This window comes from Orcinus orca, chromosome 4 (genome assembly GCF_937001465.1).
Source record: "Orcinus orca chromosome 4, mOrcOrc1.1, whole genome shotgun sequence".
Classification (NCBI taxonomy): Eukaryota; Metazoa; Chordata; class Mammalia; order Artiodactyla; family Delphinidae; genus Orcinus; species Orcinus orca.
The window spans coordinates 88,540,122-88,563,188 of NC_064562.1; the positions used below are offsets into that span (position 1 = coordinate 88,540,122).

A 23,067-nucleotide genomic window follows, 5' to 3' on the forward strand; every position below is an offset into this window, starting at 1 on the left:
ATTTTTAATCATATACAAGTTCTTAATTAAAATTTAATAAAATCGATCAACCTGTTCCTGTTTCTACTTCAGAGTTATGCTTTAAAAGCCCTTTACCAGCTTAGGATATTTATTTTCTTTCTAATATTTTATGGAGTTTTGTTTTTACATTAAAATCTCCTCCAAATGGAATTTATTTTGATGTAAGCAATGAGAAAATACTTTGTCACTTTTTTTCCCTAAGGAATTAGAAAATGATAGAAAAAATTATTTTTTGAAAAATCCATCCAGTCACTTCCTGATTGATTCTGATTCCCTTTACCCACCTGGAAGTAAATCTGATTCTTGACCTTCTAGTTTAATGTGTTATCTGCTGCCTAATTCCTGGCCAAGCACTGTTTTATTATTTGTAACCTTATAATATGTTTTCAAATTACTGGGCTAAGTCCCCACTTTTTATCCTACTTCTTGTAATTTTGTTGGTTACCCTAGTACTCTTTTTCTTTAAGATGAAGGGAAAGCCACAAAGAGAGAGAGAAAGAGACAGAGAGACAGCAGAGACAGAGAAGGCAGAGAGCGGACACTGAAGACAACTGACCCTGGGGCTATGTTAGTCCCTTCTCAGACTGATTCCTCCATCTGAAGAACGTCAGCTTCCATCAACATTTAATGAACACATTGTGACCTAAGTGCATTCATACAATTATGTCTGTTCCTTCCCCTTTAGTGTTAATATCTAACTTTTAATCTATTTCCATTTTTATTACACATTAAAATCCAAAGATTATAGACTAGGCATTTATGTTTGCAGGACCATGGAATAACTTTATTAGAGCAATGAACATCCTAAGGACTGATATTCCTACATGTCTTGATTCCTTGAGGAGAAAGATTTTGACAAACGTATCTCAATATCAGGGATTCACATCCAGCGACACACTTTGCTGGCAAGAACCATTAGCATTATTTTATGGATATCAAAGTTCTGAGGTTTTATTATGTACTTAAAAAAAATCTATTTCAAATTTCATTTTCCATCCCCAAAAGAACCCCAAAATGCTGATATGTTAAGGTTCCATAACCCAGAGCACTAGAAACAGCATTTATGTGGTCACTGGACCATGGGCTCAAGTAAAGGTACGTTTTTGCAAAGGCAGAGAAGATGTGAAATTTCTCTGCCACCTAGATCTAGACCCCATCTAGAGTATTCCAGACAAACCACCTTTCCCTTCCTGGGAGAATGGTTCCCTGCAGCAGCAGAAGGGCCGGCCGTGAGGCTGACAGATCCACCTCCCAAGCTCAGCTGTACCACCCCTTTGCTTCGTGACTCGGGGTCAATCGCTTTACTTTCTGTGATTCAGTTTCCTTATCTGTGGAGTGGGTAAAACAATGCCCTGTTCTGGGTGGTTATCGGGATTAAAACATTTAATGCATGCAAAATGTTCAACACAGAGGCTAGCAGAGAGCAGGCTTCCTTTAAATAATGATGTACTTTTACTGAGGTTTTGAGTTTTAAAGAATTTATGTCTTTTTAAATCAATCGCGTTAAAAACACTGATCCTATCATATTGTTGTCACTCAATAAATGTCAGGCAACAACTTAATAACACCTCTCTGAGATAATGAATTTTAAAATTCATGAAAATAAATATCAATTTAAAATACCAATTCTTAAAAATTCAAACATTAGGTTTTTTCCATTCATCAGTGTAATACAAAGGGAAAGAAGCAAAAATGACAAGTTCTATTTAAAATGTTGTAAATATACAGCATGTGTTTTTTGTTGTTGGTTTGTTTGTTTGTTGTGGTACGCGGGCCTCTCACTGTTGTGGCCTCTCCCGTTGCGGAGCACAGGCTCCAGACGCGCAGGGTCAGCGGCCATGGCTCACGGGCCCAGCTGCTCCGCGGCATGTGGGATCTTCCCGGACTGGGGCACGAACCCATGTCCCCTGCATCGGCAGGCGGACTCTCAACCACTGCGCCACCAGGGAAGCACGACAGCACGTGTTTTTAAACTTCAGTTTTGCACTGCACAGGGGATACCTGTCTTGACTACACATGTGTTCTTAAAGATGGATGTGAAGAAGCCACTCGTTTTGAACAGACTTCTATTCCCACCCTACTAAAAAGTATTATAAATACCCTATATAATCCTCACTTTTAATTTTGCTCTCTTCCTTTGTAGTTAACACAAAGGAACAATTCAACTGCTTTAAATGTAGATGGTCCAGCTGAGGTTCAGATTGACCACCCCTGTCTTCATAGTAGGTTCCATCTTTGTCTTCTCAATAGAGTAAAATTTATGAGATACTCATTTCCTACTACTTTAATTTTTCTACTTGCCACCCATTTTTATAAATATCACCAGCAATATAAAACAGTAATTTTTGGAAGTTTTTGAAACAATGAGAACCTTTCTTTAAAAAAAAAAAAAAAAATCTACCCAGAAGCCAAATACGTGAAATAGATCAAAGTGAGGTTGCCCTGGTTAGAGAGAGGTGGGTGACCTGGAGCACTTCTAGGAACAACCACTCCCAGCCCGACAGCCTGCCACCCCCAGGATTCCTTGAATGGAACCTAAGTGGGATCATGTCAGACCTTGCTCAAGACCCTCCAACGGCTGCCCATCACACAGAGGTTAAAACCTGAAGTCCTTACCTCACCCAATTTGTTCTGGCCTCTGACTACCTCTCAGACTTTTATGTCCTAACACATCTTCCCTCCCACCCACCACCGCCTTGGTGTCCCATTCCACTCCCACTACTGTGCTTACTATTCCTTGAACAGGTGAAACATACTCGTTCCTCAGCTCCTTTGCATTTGCTGTTCCCTCTGTGCAAAATGCTCTTCCCCCACAAAACCACGTGGTTTCTTCCCTTATTTCTTTCAGGCCTCTGCTAAAACGTTATCGTCTCAGAGAGATCTCCTTGGCTGCCCTGTACCAAGCAGTACACCTCTGCCCCCGTCACTCTCTATCCCCTATCATTTTTTCTTCTTAGCACTTATATGATTGACATATTTCTCTATTTATGTATATATTTATTCAATGACTGCACCTCTCAATTAAATGTGAGCTCATCAGGATAAAAAATTTGTTTTGTTCACCACCAGCATATAAAACAGCACCTGACACATAGGAGGTGCTCAATAAACATGTGCTGATTAAATGAATGAATGAGACACCTATGCATGGTTCATGAGGTAGTTTTAAACTGGGATGTGTAAGTCAATACTATTCTATAGACAAATATGGGAACTTTGTCAAAACTGGCATAAAAAAGCGACACTGAAGGTATCACTTACATAACACCCAAGAGTACAAGTTGCTTAGACATCCATATTTTGTGTCTTAGGCTTAGATTCCGAAGAAACAGAGATGGGTTTGTGAATGGTGGAAATGAATCTCACGAATGCAGATTATTGTTTTTTACTCACAAGCCTCAGAAACTATCAAAAAGCAAAGGCTGGGACTTCCCTGGTGACGCCGTGGTTAAGAATCCGCCTGCCAATGCAGGGGACAAGGGTTCGAGCCCTGGTCTGGGAAGATTCCACATGCCACGGACCAAGTAAGCCCGTGTGCCACTACTACTGAGCCTGCCCTCTAGAGCCCATGTGCCACAACTACTGAAGCCTGCGTACCTAGAGCCCGTGCTCTGCAACAAGAGAAGCCACCACAATGAAAAGCCCGCGCACCACAACGAAGAGTAGCTCCCCCTCGCCGCAACTAGAGAAAGCTGCGTGCAGCAGCGAAGACCCAATGCAGCCAAAAATTAAAAAAAAAAGCAAAATAAATTTAAAAAAGCAAAGGCTACTGCTGAATGTTTCTTCCTGGCATCCACCAAGGTTGTGGTCCATGATTCATAAAAAACCCACCAGGTCCAAAGGCTCCACACAAAGGGGGATCCCTGGCTCCTTGCTTCTACTTCACCCTCTTCCAAAAAGGCCATGTCAGTTCCCAGAAACAGTTTATACCCGTGTACAGAGCATTAAATGTGCTTATCATCAAGCCGCATCACCGCGGTCTGATATCCAAGGTGTCCATACTGAAATTCTTGCTGCACCTTCCTTATGCAACATCTTTTTTTTCTTCATTTGTGTGTCAGATCCAGAGATTCCCTTATATGTAAGTGTAGGGACTTTCCATGGGCTGATCCAGCCAACCAAAGCACAAAGCTGATGACCAGTTTAAGAAACATACCACAAAATTCCATGGCTTAAGCAAAGGACTAGATTCTGGAAATGATTTTCTCTGGGGGGTTGGGGAATGCGTGCAGCACAGCTTGTGGGATTTTAGTTCCCTGACCAGGGATTGAACTCGGGCCCTCGTCAGTGAGAGTCTTAACCACTGGACTGCCAGGGAATTCCCTGGAAATGATTTAAATAAACAAAACTAGACCAAAAAATTGCTCAACCAAAGAGTCCTGGAATTCTCATTAATATTTACTTAACACAGGTTTTGCCAGAGCAGGAAGCAGGTGCAAAGAAAATGTGTCCCGAGTCACTGGGAATAAGATGGGTTATTTTGGACATTGCTACAACCCATGTTTAAATTGAAGCTAATATGCTGCAGTCAGCCACTTTGCTAGTGATGATTTAATGTTTTACATATTTTATAGATTCCTGAAAACTTGATCTTAAGAAATTTTTTGTTTGTTTGTTTGTTTTCTCAGCCTGGAAAATTGTTCTCCTCTTTACTCCTATGTAACTCTGACCCATGTTTCAGGTCTCAGATTCCCTCTCTGTCAGTCCTCGGGGAGCTGTCCCAGAACCCCTTTCCCACAACCCAGGAGGCTGTCCCACTAACCCCTCCCCATACAATCTCAGTTAACCTGGGCTTTTCCTTTAATGGTCTTAACTCATCTGTAATCAATGTGCACTTACCTGTGTACTATCTATCTGCCTCCCTCACTGGACCACAGGTGAGCTCCAGGTGGGCAGGAGCCATGTTTGTATCACTCACTGTTGTCTCCCCAACATCTAGCATGGAGTAAGTGCTCAGTGGATCTGGTGAATAAAGGAATGAATGGAACACAGTGTGAACTATGTGCTGACACTACCATGGATATTTGCAACAGTCAGCTTCATTGGGGTAACATGTTCTGCTACACAAGAAAAAAGGAGCAATCCTTAGAGCAAGATGGGCATCATTTTCTCAAGGCTCTCATTCCCAAAACCTCCCCAATGGGATAGTCCAAATCCTTCCAAGCACCCACAGCATCAAGAAGCCCGTGGAATCTTGGGCTTGAGTTCCGATTAAAAGTTGACCTTAAGATTTCTGAAACATTTGTAGGAATGGTAGAAGTCAAGTCAACCATCACTCCAAAGCTTCAAGCAGACAATAAACAAACAGCAACCAAAAAGAAAAAACCAAGCAGTGCTTTTCAATGCCCAGAGGACCAAATGCAGCAATACCTTTGGCACCAGGTCGTTCCTCCACTTCTCAGCGGTGAGAACTCTAGAGGCCTGGCAGCCTTGGGAGCATCAGGAAGCAGCAGCCCCCAGTGGACAGCACCTGCACTGATGATAATGCCGAGAGTCCTCCAAGAGATGTCTTTGGCATTGCATATCAGCTCAGAAGAGCCAAAGCAAGAGAAAAAGAATATGGTGGACACCAAATGGTGTCTATAGCTGACATTCAAGTTGTGGGGCTCCCCTTTGAGGACTCCAAGAAATATCCGTTAGGTGAGGTGGTCTCTGCAGCGCAAGTGAAGGTAAGGACAGGGAATCTAAGCTGGTGCTACTGTTCATTTGTAACTGTAAGATGGAATGCTTGATAACCTTGGACAATGCCGTTATACATTAGGCTTTAGGAGAAGGAAACGAAAGGAAGGCTCAGAACATTGTCTGACACGGAGTGAGGAGAGCCTAGCATTAAAAAAAAAAAAAAAAAAAAACCCTCCTTGGAGAGAGAGAGGCAGCATTAATTAGAATTGCCACTATGGGCTGCAAGTGGAAGGAACGGATTGGTGAATGCCAAGGCAGCAAGTAAACACAGCATGACAATGATGCCCAGAATGTCATAGGCTTGGAAGCTTTCCTAATCCTTGTTTAATCTCCAGGGAGATTTTTTTTTTCAGAGAAGTGCATCTTTAATTTCATAACGAAAATCAAGAGGCAAGCAGATTTGATTTTATAGCCAACTTACAAAAAGATATCTATTCCATTAATGAGTGGACATCTGTATTTAGTTTTAAAAGTGGGGGAAGGGTTTCTAGGTGATGATCATTTAGGCTCTGAGGAAACTGCCTTCAATTCATTCATTCAAACCAATATTTATCGAGCCAGGCAGTGTTCTAGGTGCTGGAGATACCGCAATGAACAACACTCTCTGTCTCCATAGAGTTTCCTTTCTAGTGAGGGGAGGTACACCACAAACGAAGGTAGCAAACAGAAAAAAGTAGTTATAAAGTCTGGAGACGAAGCAGGCAGAAGGTCAGCGAGTGCGCGGGCAGGGTGGGGATGGTCTCAGTGAGAAGTGAGGTTTTGCTCTCACTTGGGCCCCGCTTACTCACACGGAGAATTTTTTTTTTTTTTTTTTTTTTTTTTGCGGTACGCGGGCCTCTCACTGCTGTGGCCTCTCCCGTTGCGGAGCACAGGCTCCGGATGCGCAGGCTCAGCGGCCATGGCTCACGGGCCCAGCCGCTCCGCGGCATCACATGGAGAATTTGATCAAAGACTTTAAAAAGCTGAAGAAGCAAGCCGTGTGGATGTGCGGGGAAGAGAACGCTGGCAGAGGGAACAGCCAGCGCTGAACTGGGGCAGCTCCTCAAGTGCCCCAGAAACAGCAAGGCTGGTGTGGATGGAGTGCGGTGAGCACCAGACGGTGGGGACAGAGAGGGGGAACAAGAGGCACAAGAGGGGTAGATACTAAGGGCCTTGGCAGGCATGGTGTGGGCTTTGGCCTGAGTGAGAGAGGAAACCGCTCTGGATCTGAGCAGAGCGGTGATGTGACCCGACTTCCCTTTAAAAAACATCCCTCTGGCGGCAGCAGTACAGGCACTGGGTATATTTGACCTGAAGTTCCCAAAAAGAGATGAAGATAAACTTCCAGAGGTCCGACCTGTCCACCAATTCAACTTCAACATTCCCACCGAGATGTTCGAAACTGGGTTGAGAGGCCATTTTGCAAAGATGCAGAAAACAGCCATTCTGTCGTTTTAAACATACTACAGAGAAGCACAGGGTAGTACGGGAAGGAGTATAGAGTTGCGTCTCCACAGGAAGTCAGGTTCTACATGTGTCTGAATCTACAGCCTCTGGCCTATACTCAGAACTCAGTTTGGGTCCAGGCAAGTGTTTGGGGGTACAGTGACCAAGGGGAACCTGAGGGGAGAAGAAAGGGAAAAAAAACAAGAAGACTGCACCTGACCCAAATCCTAAAATTCATTCTTGATGAAAGAACCAGGGATTACGGCCCCAGACTGAAGTATGCCGTATCTACCAGGACCTAAGCACTTACTCTGATGTTTGAGCGTTACCTTTGGTCCTAGAAATTCCAGGACAGTCATGGTTCCACATATTGTATCCCACTGGCTCCACAAATCATTAAAATGTTCCTGAAGAGCTTCCCACAAAGCTGCAAACAGAAAGGTCTCTGTCACAGAGAGAAGAAAGAGAAGGGAAGGCTGGAGGAAGAGAGATTCTTCCAAGGGGAACTAACCCTCAGGAGTGATGAGGAAAAGGGGACAGAGGGAGGTCCAGGCAGGGCACAGTGGTTGAGTCCTGGGCTGGGACCACTATACATTCCTATGTTGCTGGGTTCACAGTCCTGATTAAATGAGATAATGTGCATATACCCAGGCACTTAAAAAAACAATTCTCTTCCCTCTCTCCTGAGTCATCCTATCGCCTTTTAGCAAAGCAGGAGGAGAAAAGCAGGCTTTTAGCCAAGTTGTCTGACATGCTTCCATTTTTGCTAAGCATACACACAAGTACCACGCACGTACTAACAAAGACCATCTGGGAGAATGTAAGTCAAGTGTTTACAGTCGCTCTCCGTGGGATTACAGGTGATACTTCTGTTGTTCATCTGTATTTTTTCCTTTTTCACAATGAATACAGATTGCTCGTATTTTTTTTTAAGAGGCAGAGAAGTATGTTTTATATTGTAGAAAGGTTCCAATACAAATGGTTCACGTGAAAAAGAAAGTACCTGAAAAGCTAATGTTTTGTCATCCAAATCCTGAATCGCAGGCCAGGAAGCTCGGTCCGGGTTTTGGAATATGCGACCAGCCCATCACCCAACCCACAGACAGAGCGGTTTGAGGATGGCATGGACGTTGGGAATCAGAGTATGTTTTCGGCATCGCCCTGAGCTAATGTACCGTACCCATCCTATTGTTTGACTACAAGCTTGCCAGTAAAACCACTTCAGTTCAAGTGACCGGATCTCTGGAGAGGCTTCGCTGCTAGGGAAAGGACTGCTTGCTATCCTTGTCAATCTAGCAGGATATGGAAAGGCTAAGGACCAGTGATGGCTGCATTTTGCTCTCCATTTTCCCCTTTTTTCTAACCAGGAGTTTTAACTGCATTTATCTTCTTTTACCTCCACGGTTATCTGCTGGATATTTGGAGACGGTTAGTCACAGGCGGCCAGACCATTAGGAGCCACGCTTGAACTTGACCTAGAGGAAAAGGCATTGCCCAGAAATGCTACCCTTGGAGGTAGATGTAATAACTGGGTGTGACAAGAGGTTGTTTCTCTCAGGAGAGTATGTGAGTGTGCTTTGGTTGAACATGGGTACAGTTATGATAAATGAATACATTCTCGTGATTGTAAGAAATGCATGTCAGACAGCCAAGGGATGGACTGTCCTGGACTCCAACAACAACTACTGCATCTCTCTTCTCCTGGGAACTCACCCTCTGCCCTGGCTACAGTAGTAAGCAACAGACCCAGGTCAACAAGTCATAATATCCATCCACAGAGATTGGCTGGTCTAGGGCTGGGCCTATGTCCCAAAGTAGAGGGACTCTGCTTCCTTGCCTGGGATTTACATACAAGCACTGGATGAAAGGAGCTCCCTTTGCCTGGGTACTAAGCTGAGGCTGAGGGTGGCTGTGTGCTCTGACATGTGGACAGGATAGATCTTCAATAGGAGAGAGTAAGGGCGACTCACAAAGAAGCCAAGACAAGCAGGGCTGAGGAGTGGATGAGGAGGGAGTTCTGCCAGCAACGACACTTTGGTGCCAGTGACTACAGCCCTGACTGCTGCATTGAATCTGTTACCCCCGCAACCTTACCAGCTATGTCAGTTGATACAGCCCTTCGCTCCTTCAGCTGGCCTGAGTTGAATTTATTGATGCCACTTCAACCCAAGGACTCAGCTACAATAACTATTACCAAAGAGGCACTGGGGGCTTCCCTGGTGGCGCAGTGGTTGGGGATCCGCCTGCCGATGCAGGGGACACGGGTTCGTGCCCGGTCCGGGAGGATCCCACATGCCGCGGAGCGGCTGGGCCCGTGAGCCGTGGCCGCTGAGCCTGCGCGTCCGGAGCCTGTGCTCCGCAGCGGGAGAGGCCACAGCGGTGAGAGGCCCGCATACAGCAAAAAAAAAAAAAAAAGAGGCACTGGATCCAAACCCACGTTTCTCTGTCATGAAAGAAACCTAACTAGTTTATTTTTCATTCAAATCCATGCTGATGTTCCATAGCTTCCTGTTCTTAGGCTACCTTCAATTGGTATTAAAAGGCCTCAGGATTACAATGAGATATCAAATAAAGAACATAAACATGTTGTCTTCCGGACACCCATTTCAACATTTCTCACAGCAACAATGTGGTTAAGATAGACTTATGTTTCCTCTGTGGAATTCCCTGGCAACTGAGCATAAATAAAGAAATCAGCCATGGGAAGGGGGCCCTGGATCACAGGGGACCCAGGGTGGGGAGGGATAGAATTCAAGGCTCAGATAAGAACAGCGTTTCCTGCACTACCTCAAAGACCCATCACCTTGCAGGAGTGCAACCTTGACAAATACGCAGAGAGTTGCCTCTCACCATAGGAATTACCAAAGAAGCTAAAAACAGAAACATGCACTGCATAATCTCTAACCTCAGGGGACAACAAAAACAGAGAATTGCTGTGTCAATCTCATTTCCTTGTTAGGCATATTATCCTAAGTGCAGGCCTCTCGTTCTGAACGCCACACTTCACTAACATTTACCCGGCTCTAGCTTCTGAAATATTGAATTCCACAGTAATTTTATTTTTTGCTTTTGATCTTTACTGTTTTGCTCATTTATCCATAAACATGAGCTACTGAACTGAGTTGAAATTAAATAGCTGAGGTTGAAACCTGAGGCTGTCCAGATAGGACCAAACGAGTAGTCCAAGAAGGACCTCACCGTTGAAGTGAATAATGATAATAAATTTAACGTGTCTATCTTTGGATGCCTCCACTAAGATTACTTGACGATGACCCATGTCTTGACTTCCTGTGATGCTCTGGTTAGGGAAGGGAAGAGATTTCTACAACACGGACTTTCCCGGGTGTGGACGGTCAGAGGCGTGCTCATAAAGTGAATTTTGTAAAGCCTCCCCTTTTGTCAAAACACTCTCTAATAGGATGGTTCTGTGAAGGGAAACTGCTAGAACCACTCTGCAAAGCGATACTTCGTATCACTTGACTAATTTTAAAAGTAGCTCATTCAACCAATTTTGGCAACTGAACTATTTTCTGAAATCCGGAATAGCAAAATCTTGAGAGCAAGACAGAGACAAAACGGGAGACTGTTAAAAACAAGTCACAGTGCATTGTAGGTGGCTTCCGTTTACTGAAACATTACCGGTGGGGAGAAGAGGAGAGAACGGATGCATCTGAGCCGCTGGCCACTCACCACTGCTGACCTCAGGCCTGGGGCAGCTGGCAAACACCGTCTCCCTGACCTGCCCACCCAGCAGAGCAGTGAGTGTAGTGTGACCGTCCTGGTTTCACCACCCAGGACAATGGGACCCACAGGCATGCCAAATCTGCCTGCAGTCACACAACTTACCCATGTCTCAGAGCCAGTAAGTGGTGGAGCCCAAGTTTGGGTTCAGGGCTGCTGGTTCCAAGGTCTGTGCTCTTCACGGGGCTTGGGGAGAGGCCAGCAGAGGAGCGTAAGCTTCACAGCTCCCTCTCCGGGGCAGTTGTTCCTTTGGGATTAAGATACACCCAAAAGACTTCACTTGACTACATCCAGTGATGACACAGACAATGGTAAGAGCTAATCTTTACCGAGTGTTTTCTGTGTGCCAGGCTCTGTTTATGTGCCACATATTAATTCCTTTCATCCTCAGAACAATGCTGCCAAGCAGGCACTATTATTATCCCCATTTTATAGATGGACAAACCAAGGCACTGAGGGTTAAGTAACTGGTGCAAGAACTCACAGCTGGTAAGTGGAAGAGCCAACATAAAACCCAAGGCACTGGCTCCAGAGCTCATCATACCCCTACCTTCTATTCTATGCTCTCTACTTCTCAGACACACAGATAATAGATGGTTAGCACAGCCCACAACTTTGAAATTCTGCATTGTACCACCCAAACTTTTACTCAGAACAACACTCATGTTACCCTTCTACTAGCAAAAATGAGACACCTGGGGCATGGAGAAGCTTACAAGTTTCTAGAAAAAAAATAGGATCTCTTTCAATGTTATTCCATAGAAAAACAAATCTATATACTTGAAACCATATCGGTGTTCTTGGAAATCTGAAACACCTATGATAGTTTCAATAGGCTGAAACACATGCCCCCCAGGTTCAAGATGGAGATGGGGGTCACACCCATGGGTCTGTTTCTTATCTTCCAAATTCATGGATGACCTTTCTTGGGAAGCCTGGGGTCCCAATGAGAGAGAAAAGCAAAACAAAACCACTAGGTTCTTTCTTTAAAGAGAAAGTAACCTAAGTAACAGCTGTTGTCATGCATGTTACAGAAAATGCATTACCTCCTTTACAGAGCAGAGTGTGCCGACAGCCAGCCAAGTCATTGTTTGCACAGGTGTATCTGTCCGTGAACAAACAAGTCCAGATCAATCCTCCTAAATTTCACGAACTAGAAAAGAGAGACAGCTAGGCATAAAACCATTTGACTCTCCCTTTTGACATTCATGATTTTCTTCCCTTGTCATTTCATTTTTCCCTTGGATTTCCAAAGAAGGCTCTTTCCTTGATTTAGGGAGCATTCTTATCCCACAGAAATGGCTTTTATGAAAGGTTGAAAGAGGAGTTATTAATTCACTCTCAAAGATGCAGTAGAGAGCAGTTGCTTTTGTCTACCTGCATCCCTTCCTCAGGGAACCACTTCCCCACGTGCAGTACCCAGGCCTAGGCCATACTGGAACCCTCTCTCCCAAACAATGAAGACGGGTCCAAGGACGGCATGTACCAGCTGTCTTTCTGTTGTGGATTTTAAGCTGAGAAGATGACGACACTTTGTGTCTGCTGGAGGCCACCTATCATGCAACATGGAGAGATAAGAGTCAGATGGAGAGAGAAAATTCGAGAATCAGTGAGCCCCTTTTTCTAATCTCAAAGACTCTAATTCCTGAAGTCCTTTTCACCTTTCCTGTAAGATATTTTAGCATGCTTTTGAGTTGAATGAGCCAGCAAACTTCCCTTTGTGCTTAATCTGATTTGAGTTGGATTTCTGTCTCTTGCAACCAAAAGAGTCATAATATAAAAGACTAAAAGTTTAAATCTCCGCCTTGACCTCTCACAGAAGGTGCCTGTCTGAGCTGAATGTATTTTCCCCTCTTACAAAGGGCTGAGTTTCTTTCATACCCAATAAACCTGTTGTCTTGCTAATCTCAATCCTCTTCTGCATTCAATCCATTTCTTCCCTTTTTTAAAAATTTATTTTATTTACTTTTAGCTGCATTGGGTCCCCGCCGCTGTGCGGGCCCTCTCCAGTTGCAGCGAGGGGGGGCCACCCTTCGCCGCCGTGCGCAGGCCTCTCACCGCTGTGGCCTCCCCCGCTGCGGAGCACGGGCTCCAGGCGCACAAGCCCCAGCAGCTGTGGCACATGGGCTCGGCAGTTGTGGCTTGCGGGCTCTAGAGCGCAGGCTCAGTAGTTGTGGTGCACGGGCTCAGCCGCTCCGCGGCACGTGGGATCCTCCCGAACCAGGGCTCAAACCCGTGTCCCCTGCACTGGCAGGCGGACTCCCAACCACCAAGCCACCAGGGAAGCCCTCTTCCCTTTTTTAATCCCTGCTTAGCCCGAACTCCAGGCCAATGGGATTGCTCTCTAACTGTAGCCACTTATCTATGCTGGGGGAGACAGGGAGATACCCTGTTTTCTCATTAACAGCAAAATGCTCAAGCATCCCAATGTATACTGGTCTTCCACATGGCTACCTTGATACCATGATGTGTTTATTCTAGGGACACTGCCATTGCTTCAGTCAGTCGGTCTCAGTATAGCTGTATATTCAAATCATCCAAAGAGATTCTTAAACCACCAAGGTTCTGTTTTATTTGGTCTGGGGAAGGATCTGGGCAACAGTATATCTGAAAATTCTCCCAGCAAAGTTTAGTCAGCCAACATTAAGACCGGCTGACTAAAAATATATTTATACATGCTTTTAATAGTTTTTATGTTTAATTAAACTTGTTTTCTGACCATACTTTTGGGAGTTGGGTTGGAGAAGGCATGGAGGCATTAGCCCTGTGTAACTCTCCTTCAGCATTTCCGGGGTTGTGCTTGAATTCATTGAATTCAAAGAGCATGATAGGAATGATCAAAGGTCCCTGCTCTGAACGTCACTTACACATTGGCCCTGTGATTTGCAACCTCATGGGAAGCCACTGTTTGTGCCCAAGTGTGCATATCTATTGTGTGCAAATCAGTCTTCTATCAATGTATATTAAATCATACAAGCTCTGGTAGACTTGTTTTTAAAAAAATCAAACATTTGACCTTTCTGCCATAATTCATTTCTGTTACTAGAGACTATCATATAATCTACCTATGTGGTATATGTATTAGTTTGCTAGGGTTGAGGTAAGAAAGTACCACAAACAGAAATTTGAACACAGAGACAGGCACACAGGGAGAATGCCATGGGAAGATGGAGGCAGAGATGGAGGTGATGTTTCTACAAGCCAAGGAACACCAGAGATTGCCAGCAAGCCAACCACCAGAAGTTAGGTGAGAGTATGGACCAGATTCTTCCTCACTGCCCTCAGAAGGAAACCAATCTGGCTTGATCTCAGACTTCTCCAAAATTGTGAGACAATGAATTTCTGTGGTTAAAGCCACTTAATTTGTGCTACTTTGTTACGACAGCCCTAGGAAACTAAAATAGTCCCTTACAGAAAAGCAAAGTCTATGATTCTGTAATCATTCACCTTTGAAGCTGTTGGGGAGAGGGGAGACCTAGAAGTCTGACTAACCTGAAAACAATAAGTTAAAGGGTTATTGTTGATCTTCATACAACACATAATGTTTATTACCAGCTGCTTTTTGAAGACAAAAGAAGAGGGGGGAAAAAATTAAACTTTCCTGTTTCCTAGCCTAGAAAACAGATACAAAAAGCCCAGGCTTCCCTGGTGGCGCAGTGGTTGAGAGTCCGCCTGCCGATGCAGGGTACATGGGTTCGTGCCCCAGTCCGGGAAGATCCCACGTGCCACAGAGCGGCTGGGCCCGTGAGCCATGGCCGCTGATCCTGCGCGTCCGGAGCCTGTGCTCCGCAACAGGAGAGGCCACGACAGTGAGAGGCCCGCGTACCGCAAAAAGCCCAGGTGCCTGCACATTACAGAAGTCAGCTAGAAAATTATCACAGTTTCTGCAGCAAAAACATATTTCTACTGGTTTTCAAAAATGAGTGCTTAAATAAGCTTTGCTAAGGGCTTAATTTCCAAAATATACAAACAGCTCATACAACTCAATAAGAGAAAAAAACAAACAACTCAATCAAAAAATGGGCAGAAAAAAAAAAAATGGGCAGAAGACTTAAGTATGCATTTCTCCAAAGAAGACATACAGATGACAAATAGGCATATGAAAAGATGCTCAACATCGCTAATTATTAGAGAAATGCAAATCAAAACTACAATGAGGTACCAACTCACAATGGTCAGAATGGCCATCATCAAAAAGTCTACAAATAACAAATGCTGGAGAGGGTGTGGAGAAAAGGGAACCCTCCTACACTGTTGGTAGGAATGTGAACTTGTGCAGCCAATATGAAAAACAGTATGGAGTTTCCTCAAAAAAACTAAAAATAGGGCTTCCCTGGTGGCACAGTGGCTGAGAGTCCGCCTGCCGATGCAGGGGACACGGGTTCGTGCCCCGGTCCGGGAAGATCCCACATGCCGTGGAGCGGCTGGGACCGTGAGCCATGGCTGCTGAGCCTGCGTGTCCGGAGCCTGTGCTCCACAATGGGGGAGGCCACAACAGTGAGAGGCCCGTGTACCGCAAAAAAAAAAAAGAAAAAAAACTAAAAATAGAATTACTATATGATCCAGCAGTCCCACTCCTGGGCATATATCCACACAAAACTCTAATTCAAAAAAGATACATGCACCTCTATGTTCATAGCAGCACTATTTACAATAGCCAAGACATGGAAGTAACCTAAATTGTCCATCAACACATGAATGGATAAAGAAGATGTGGTACATATATACAATGGAGTACTACTCAGCCATAAAAAAGAATGAAATAATGCCACTTGCAGCAACATGGATGGACCTAGAGATTATCATATTAAGTGAAGTAAGTCAGAAAGAGAAAGACAAATACCCTATGATATCACTTATGTGTGGAATCTAAAATATGACACAAATGAACTTATCTACAAAACAGAAACAGACTCACAGACATAGAGAACAGACCTGTGGCTGCCAAGGGGGAGGAGGGGGAGGGAGGGATGGATTAGAAGTTTGGGCTTAGCAAATGCAAACTCTTATATATATGTACAACTGAATCACTTTGCTGTACACCAGAAACGAACACAACTTTGTAAATCAGCTGTACGTCAATAAAATTTTAAGAATAAATAAAGAAGCTCTGTTAGCAAACCATGAAATACTCCAAGCAACCAGGACAGCAGACAAATCCAGTCGCTCTCTTGGTTGGGGACATATGGTATGGATTAATTTGTAAAAATTCCAATAAAGCGTATCATGTGTGATGTTACAAAACCTCAACATTTAACTGCCAGTTCTTAAGATTGTATTTCACTGGCTCATTTCAGAACCTTCTCCGTGGAAGTTGGTCCTCCTGTGGTACTATGGAGTAAAATTCTGGCTTAAATACTAATTAACATTAGGAACTGATCGTGTCCTGTTGCAATACCATACTCATATAAAGAAATGAAGAGAGGGTAGAAAGGAAATTGATGTTGCTGGTGGAGACTGCAAACTCTTTTTAGAAAATGAATCACCCACAGTTCAACTTGCTGTTACTACATCTCCTCAACTTTCTCTTAATGACTTGCTCCTCCTTTTTCCCTCCCAGCTTTAATATCCAGCTTGATTCTCCTATATTTCTCAAGTTCATACTTCTGTCCAGGGTGATTTTAGCTCTTTGGGAGGAATGTTCTTTCAGAAATTGGAGGGAAGTGAGGAATAGAGAATAAAAGATTAAATTTACTAAGCTTGACAAGTTATATGTGCTACTTTGATTAAACAGAAGAATCTTGACTTGTGTTAAATTCTTCAATGACTTGCTTTGTGACTTTGGGGAAATTCCTTCAATTCCTTGTTCTCTAGTTCTCTTCACCTTAAGAGAAACAGCCTCAACATCACAATATTGGAAGGGTCAACAAACAAACAAACTAATCCATTATCAAGACACAATTAAACAATGATAGTTAAATCTGTTATTTTCCTGGTGCTGATGGGAAAGAGGTGTCCTCTTTTCACACAAGTGACAACTGCTGGTGGCCAGATGAACACCACAAAGGAAGAACCTGCCAGAAAATGGATCAACAGAAGGAAAACTGCAGGTGAGAAATGGAGGGAGGTAGATTCCTAATAATACCATATAAGCATCCATGCCTGCTCTACACCAGCCCTACCTCTAGTCTTCAGGGATATGTCAGCTATAAGCTCTTTATGCTTAATCCATTTGTGTTGGGTTTCTGTCACTCGCTACTGAAAGAGTTCTAACGAACACAGAATCTTATTAGTGAGAAAAACAGTAATTAGAGCAAAGATGACTGTCCTATTCTGCTGTTTAAAAGGATGGAGCCATTTCAAAAAGGTCCTAGAAACCGTCATAGGAAGGAAAGAAAAAATGTTGTAGATTTCACTCTAAAGCCAGGTTAAGGAGAGGATTCACTTCTTCTGAAGAGCCCCAAGGGCCAACAGTTGGAAGAAGCAAATTTGGGCTTGACATAAGGATACACTTTCTGCTGTTTGAAGCTGTATAAAATGGAGCAGACTGCCTCTTGAATATATTCTGCATTTATCTACTTCCTTCCATTGGAACTACCACTGCACTGGTCCAAGCAGTCTTAGCTCTGATCTGGACTACTGCCAGAGCCTCCTAAAGTCACCCATTCATCCACCAAATGTTTCCTGAGCCTCTACTCTGTGCTAGGTGCTATTCTAGAAGCTGCAGACTCAAGGAACAGAACAGACAAAAAAATCCCTGCCCTCAAGGAGTTTGCATTCTACTCCCCAGAAGCAAACAGTAAATAAGTGAGTCATTTCTCAGCATTGGTTCCAGGACGCCCTGCAGAGACCAAGCTCCTCGGACTCTCAAGTCCCTTATGCAAAATGGTTGCTCAAGTCCCTACATAAAATGGCTGCTCAGGTCCCTATATAAAATGGCTGTTCAGGTCCCTACACAAAATGGCTGCTCAAGTCCTCACATAAAATGGCTGTTAATGACCCTATGTAAAATGGCTGCTCAAGTCCCTATACAAAATGGCTGCTCAAGTCCCTACACAAAATGGCTGCTCAAGACCCTACACAAAATGGCTGCTCAAGTCCCTACACAAAATGGCTGCTCAAGACCCTACATAAAATGGCTACTCAAGTCCTTACATAAAATGGCTGCTCAAGTCCCCTACATAAAATGGCAGTGGTACAGTCAGCCCTAGGTATCAGCAGGTCGAATTTTGAAATTCAATCCATGGTTGGTTGAAACCACAGATGCACAACCCAAGGATATGCAGGGCTGACTGTACAATGTACAAGACATTGTATAGCATGTAGTCTGTATAGCATGACAGATGGTGATAGGTGCTGGATAGGGAGATGGGGAGTATGGGGGAGGGGAAGCTGGGGTGCAATTGTGAATACAGTGATTAGTGAAGGGCTCACTGAGAAAGACACTACAGCAAAGACTGGAAGGAGATAAGGTAGGAAGTTACGCAGACATCTGGGGAAAGAACATTTTAAGCAGAAGGAACATTAAGAGTAAGAATCCTGGGCTTCCCTGGTGGCACAGTGGTTGAGAGTCCGCCTGCCGATGCAGGGGACACGGGTTCATGCCCTGGTCCGGGAGGATCCCACATGCCGCGGAGCGGCTGGGCCCGTGAGCCGTGGCCGCTGAGCCTGCACGTCCGGAGCCTGTGCTCCTCAACGAGAGAGGCCACAACAGTGAGAGGCCCGTGTACCGCAAAAAAAAAAAAAAAAAAAATTGTAAGAATCCTGACACAAGACATTTGGAGCCTGTTCAAGACCATCGAGGCTGGAATGGAGTGAGGGAGGGAGGCGACCGAAGGAATGGGGCCTGAGAGGCAAGGGATGGTTGTAGATCCTGAGGGGCCTTCAGTAGGCAATTGCATGTCTTTGGATTTTACTCTACAGAGGAGGAGGATAATGGAGGGCGGTGGAGAAACATGATATTTTGAAAAGTTTGCTCAGTTACTTTTTAGAAAATAAATAGTTACCCAGCTGCCAGTCTGATCCTCTACAGTCCATTGTCCACAAAGCAGAATGAACCTTTTAAAATACTGTAGAAAGACCAGCAATCCACTCCTGGACATTTACTCCCAGAGAAATAAAACTTACATCCACACAAAAACCTGTACCTCATTATTCAGAGCAGCTTTATCTGCAATAGTCCCGAACTGAAAGCAACAAAAATATCCTACAACAGGTGAATGGTTAAACAAAGTGTGGGATAACCACTGTAGAATACCACTCAGCAATGAAAAGGATCAAGCTATTGATAAAACAATGTGGATGGATCTCAAGGGCACTAAAGTAGGTGGAAACTCTCAAAAGATCATGCATTGCCTTATTCCACTTACATAACTAAAGGTACATAAAATGTACCCATTGGGGGAAATGGATGAAGGGTACCTGGCACCTCTGTGCACTATCTTTGCAACTTCCTGTGAGTCTGTAATTATTTCAAAATAATAAGTTTAGAATCTGTAATTATGTCAAAATTAAAAGGTTTTATTTTTTAAAGCGCTGTAGTAAAGAACTTGTGTTTCATCGGAAAACTGCATTGTCTACATACAGCACACCGTCCCCAGTTACCTGATTATACTCTTTCATTGTCTTTGAACTATTTTTACAACTTTGAAAGGTTAGATAACTGAGAGATGTGCAAACCGTCCTGCCTGGTAGAGGTTCCCTTGTAGCCCTCACCCACATTCCTCATGGGAAAACCAGCTTACACACGAAAAAACCATTTACAGATTCAGTTCAACCTTCCTTTATTCCACATCAAATTGTCCTTCGAATACTATGAGGGCATTGAGCAAGTTAAATAAAATCTTTAACATCTGTTCATTTTTATGTATGGGAGTCGTGACTTTACCTTTTCTGAAAACTCTCTCTCAAGAACATAAATCTGGTGATGTCACTCCCCAGCTTAACTGCTTCCTAGCTTCCCACTGCATTTAGAATGAATCCCAAACATTTCCCCAGATGGACAAGGCCCTGCCCAGCCAGGACCCAGCCTGCCTCTCAGGCCTCATCTCCTCACTCTGCCCCTTGCCAGGACACTCCGACTACTGGCCCTTCTTTCAGCTCCCTGAGAACATCAAGTCTGTTCCCACCTTATGGCTCGTACACCCGTTGTCCCTCGGCCTGGACTGCTCTTCTCATGGATGGCTCTTTTTAAGAGTAAACTGTCAGCTCAGTTGTTCCACCCTCAGAGAGATCTTCTCAAGCACTCTCTCAAAAGTAACATACCCATCCTATTTTTTTCATCATAATTATTTCTATCTGATATAATAATAACAGTGTTATTATGCATTATATATTATTTAACATATTTAAAATATTATTACATAAGCATAATGTATTTATTATATATTTTTTTTTTTTTTTTTTTTTGCGGTACGCGGGCCTCTCACTGTTGTGGCCTCTCCCGTTGCAGAGCACAGACTACGGACGCGCAGGCTCAGCGGCCATGGCTCACGGGCCCAGCCGCTCTGCAGCATGTGGGATCTTCCCAGACCGGGGCACGAACCTGTGTCCCCTGCATCAGCAGGCGGACTCTCAACCACTGCGCCACCAGGGAAGCCCTTTTTTTTTTTATTTTTAATGTTCATGGGAGTATAGTTCATTTACAATGTTGTGTTAGTTTCAGGTGTACAGCAAAGTGAATCAGTTATACATATACATATATCCACTCTTTTTTTAGATTCTTTTCCCATATAGGCCATTACAGAGTATTGAGTAGAATACCCTGTGCTATACAGTAGGTCCTTATTAGTTACCTATTTTATATATAGTAGTGTGTATACGTCAATCCCAATCTCCCAATATATTTATTATATAAATATATTAATACTGTTCAGTTAGCTACTAGTTTATTTATCTGCCCACCCCAATTCTATAATAGTAGGATCTTGAAATTTGGCTCTGCTGTATCCTCAGTGCTTAGAAAGGTCCCTAGCAGACATGGTAGGCACTCAATATATATTTGTTGAGGAAATCCCTGGGTGAATGCTGCTCGCAGAAGTAGTGAAGTTCCCACCACTGGAGGTATTTAAGCATGGTTTGTACAACCACTTGACAGGGTCATAGAAAAGCCATGGGCATATGCTCAGTCACAAGAATAAAAGACCATTTTGGTCCTTTCTAGGACTCTGAGCTTATGATTCCGTGGCCACCATGCCCTTTCTGCTATGCAAATGGAAAAAGCAAAGGAGTATTCCTCAGTCATTTTCCACCGAATGATAGTATGCACACCCCTGTTCCTGCTGCAATATCATCTCAGCATTAAAATGTTGAAGCTAATCAGACATTTAATTTCAAAGTGGAAGGTCATTATCTTGTCACAAAATTTTATTCCAATTACTTTTTTTTTTCTATTATACGAAATGAATTAAAAGTAGCACAAAACATTGGGAGATCAAACAGTCAATCAGAAGCTCATTAAATATCACTGAAATTGGTGCAATAAAAAGCATTTCCCATGGCTGACTTATTATTTAAAAGCTATATTCTGGATGGCTTCGAGGAATTGACATGCTGCCAATCAAAAAATCACCCTATCCATAAATAGCCACTTGGCTTTTAAAAGTTCACTACCTTTTTTTTTTGAAATAAGAGTAAATACCTAAAAAGATTTAAAGCACGGGTGTAATTACGATCCTGTCAGCCCCTATGAGACCCTAAAGAGGAGATATCATCTGGTAATTTGGACTATTATTTACAGCAAGATGCTTACAAAGTGCTGCCAATGATTTTATAAACACTTCAATACATTACATTCATGTACGATACTCAACTAAGTACAACCCCAGCCAGGGTATAGTGGTCAGTTACAATTTTAAAATTGAGTCCAATTCCACACTTGGAGTAAATGCCCATTTTATTTTCTAAAGAGTGAATATTAAGCACTTCATTTTGCTATGGACCCAGACATAGGTGACTGCTAGCGTGAGGATCTAAAAGCTGGTCATTTTAAAAATTCTAATATTTTTCCTCTAGGACCTCTTTTTATTTTTTTAGCCAAATCACTAATTTTAACCATTCTGTTTTATAGAAACATCCATTTTTGGCATACAGGATGGCCAGGTCCTTTTCGTTGGTAAAATATAACAACAGAAGTACTGTTCCCAGTCTCTTAAGGTGCTTAAGTGGTGAGGATGATACAAATGAAAAATACATAAGCAGAAGAGAAAGCTCCCAGGTATAGGAAATTACTTCTTCAGTAGAAGGACTGAAGAATTTCTCCCCTCTAACCCCTTCCCCCTCACCACACACACACACTGCCACCACCCAATTTCTTTTCAAAAGCCAGGACTTATTGACAAATTATCTGGGAGTAAAGTGGGAGGGAAACATTTCAATGCAAAATTCAGAACTGCTTTATAGAAAGAAAAGCTTGGGGAGGTTTGTTATCATTTGTTTCCTCCAGTATATCATTCAATTTCAGCTGTCTCACGTCTCAGAAGAAGCTTCCCCATTTCTCACTCATGTGCCTAAGAAACATCTCCCTGGCATCTCATTCTTTCTCCCTGTCTCTCACCAGCATTTCATTATTTCTTAACTGTCCCTCTCATGCTTGTCTCCCTTTTTCTTAGTGATCCACGTGTCCTCATTTAGCAGTTTTCAGAAGCCAGGGAGAAACGTTGCAAATAATGTTAAATATGATTAATATCTTGAATTCCTTGAAATATGACATGCATGAGTTACAATGAAACCTCTTTTATTTCCCCATGAAATGTTTTTGCATAATGAGAAAGAAAATGTCCTCTATGCCCTAATCAGCCCTGACAGTTCCTGGACTCCCAAATACTTTTATTTATGGCATTATTTATTTCATCTCTAATAAATGGAGGGGGGGCAGAAACCACAGCATGATCTGAGGAGGCTGCAGAGAGGGAGACTATCTAGGGTGGAGAAACACAGAAGCTGATCCTGCAAAGAGAGAGATGGCTTCCAAAGGAAGGGAGGTCTGGCAAATGAGAGGCCAAGGTCCTGAACCCTCAGAAGAAGAAAATAGGTCACCTTCCCAAGTCTAAAAGGAAAGCTCTGAAAAGGAACCTAACTTCAGAGTGGAGAGATGACGGTCACACATCCAGGAGGAGATGTACCCAGAATTCTAACCTGGAGAGCGAAGATTGAAGGCTGAAAAGCAAACCAGGGAAGGGAGTATGCTGGTATTGGAGCTGACCTAGGGGAGGGGTGATTTGCTCCCAAAAGTGCCTGGGAGAAGCGACGACAGTCCTC

General features: G+C 43.5%; 1 long non-coding RNA gene across 1 annotated transcript in view; it reads right to left on the minus strand.

Annotated features, from left to right (window-relative positions):
* LOC117200835 (uncharacterized) overlaps positions 1–23,067 on the minus strand; it is a 73,737-nt gene that overhangs the window by 49,013 nt on the left and 1,657 nt on the right. The gene's annotated exons all lie outside the window — the stretch shown is intronic.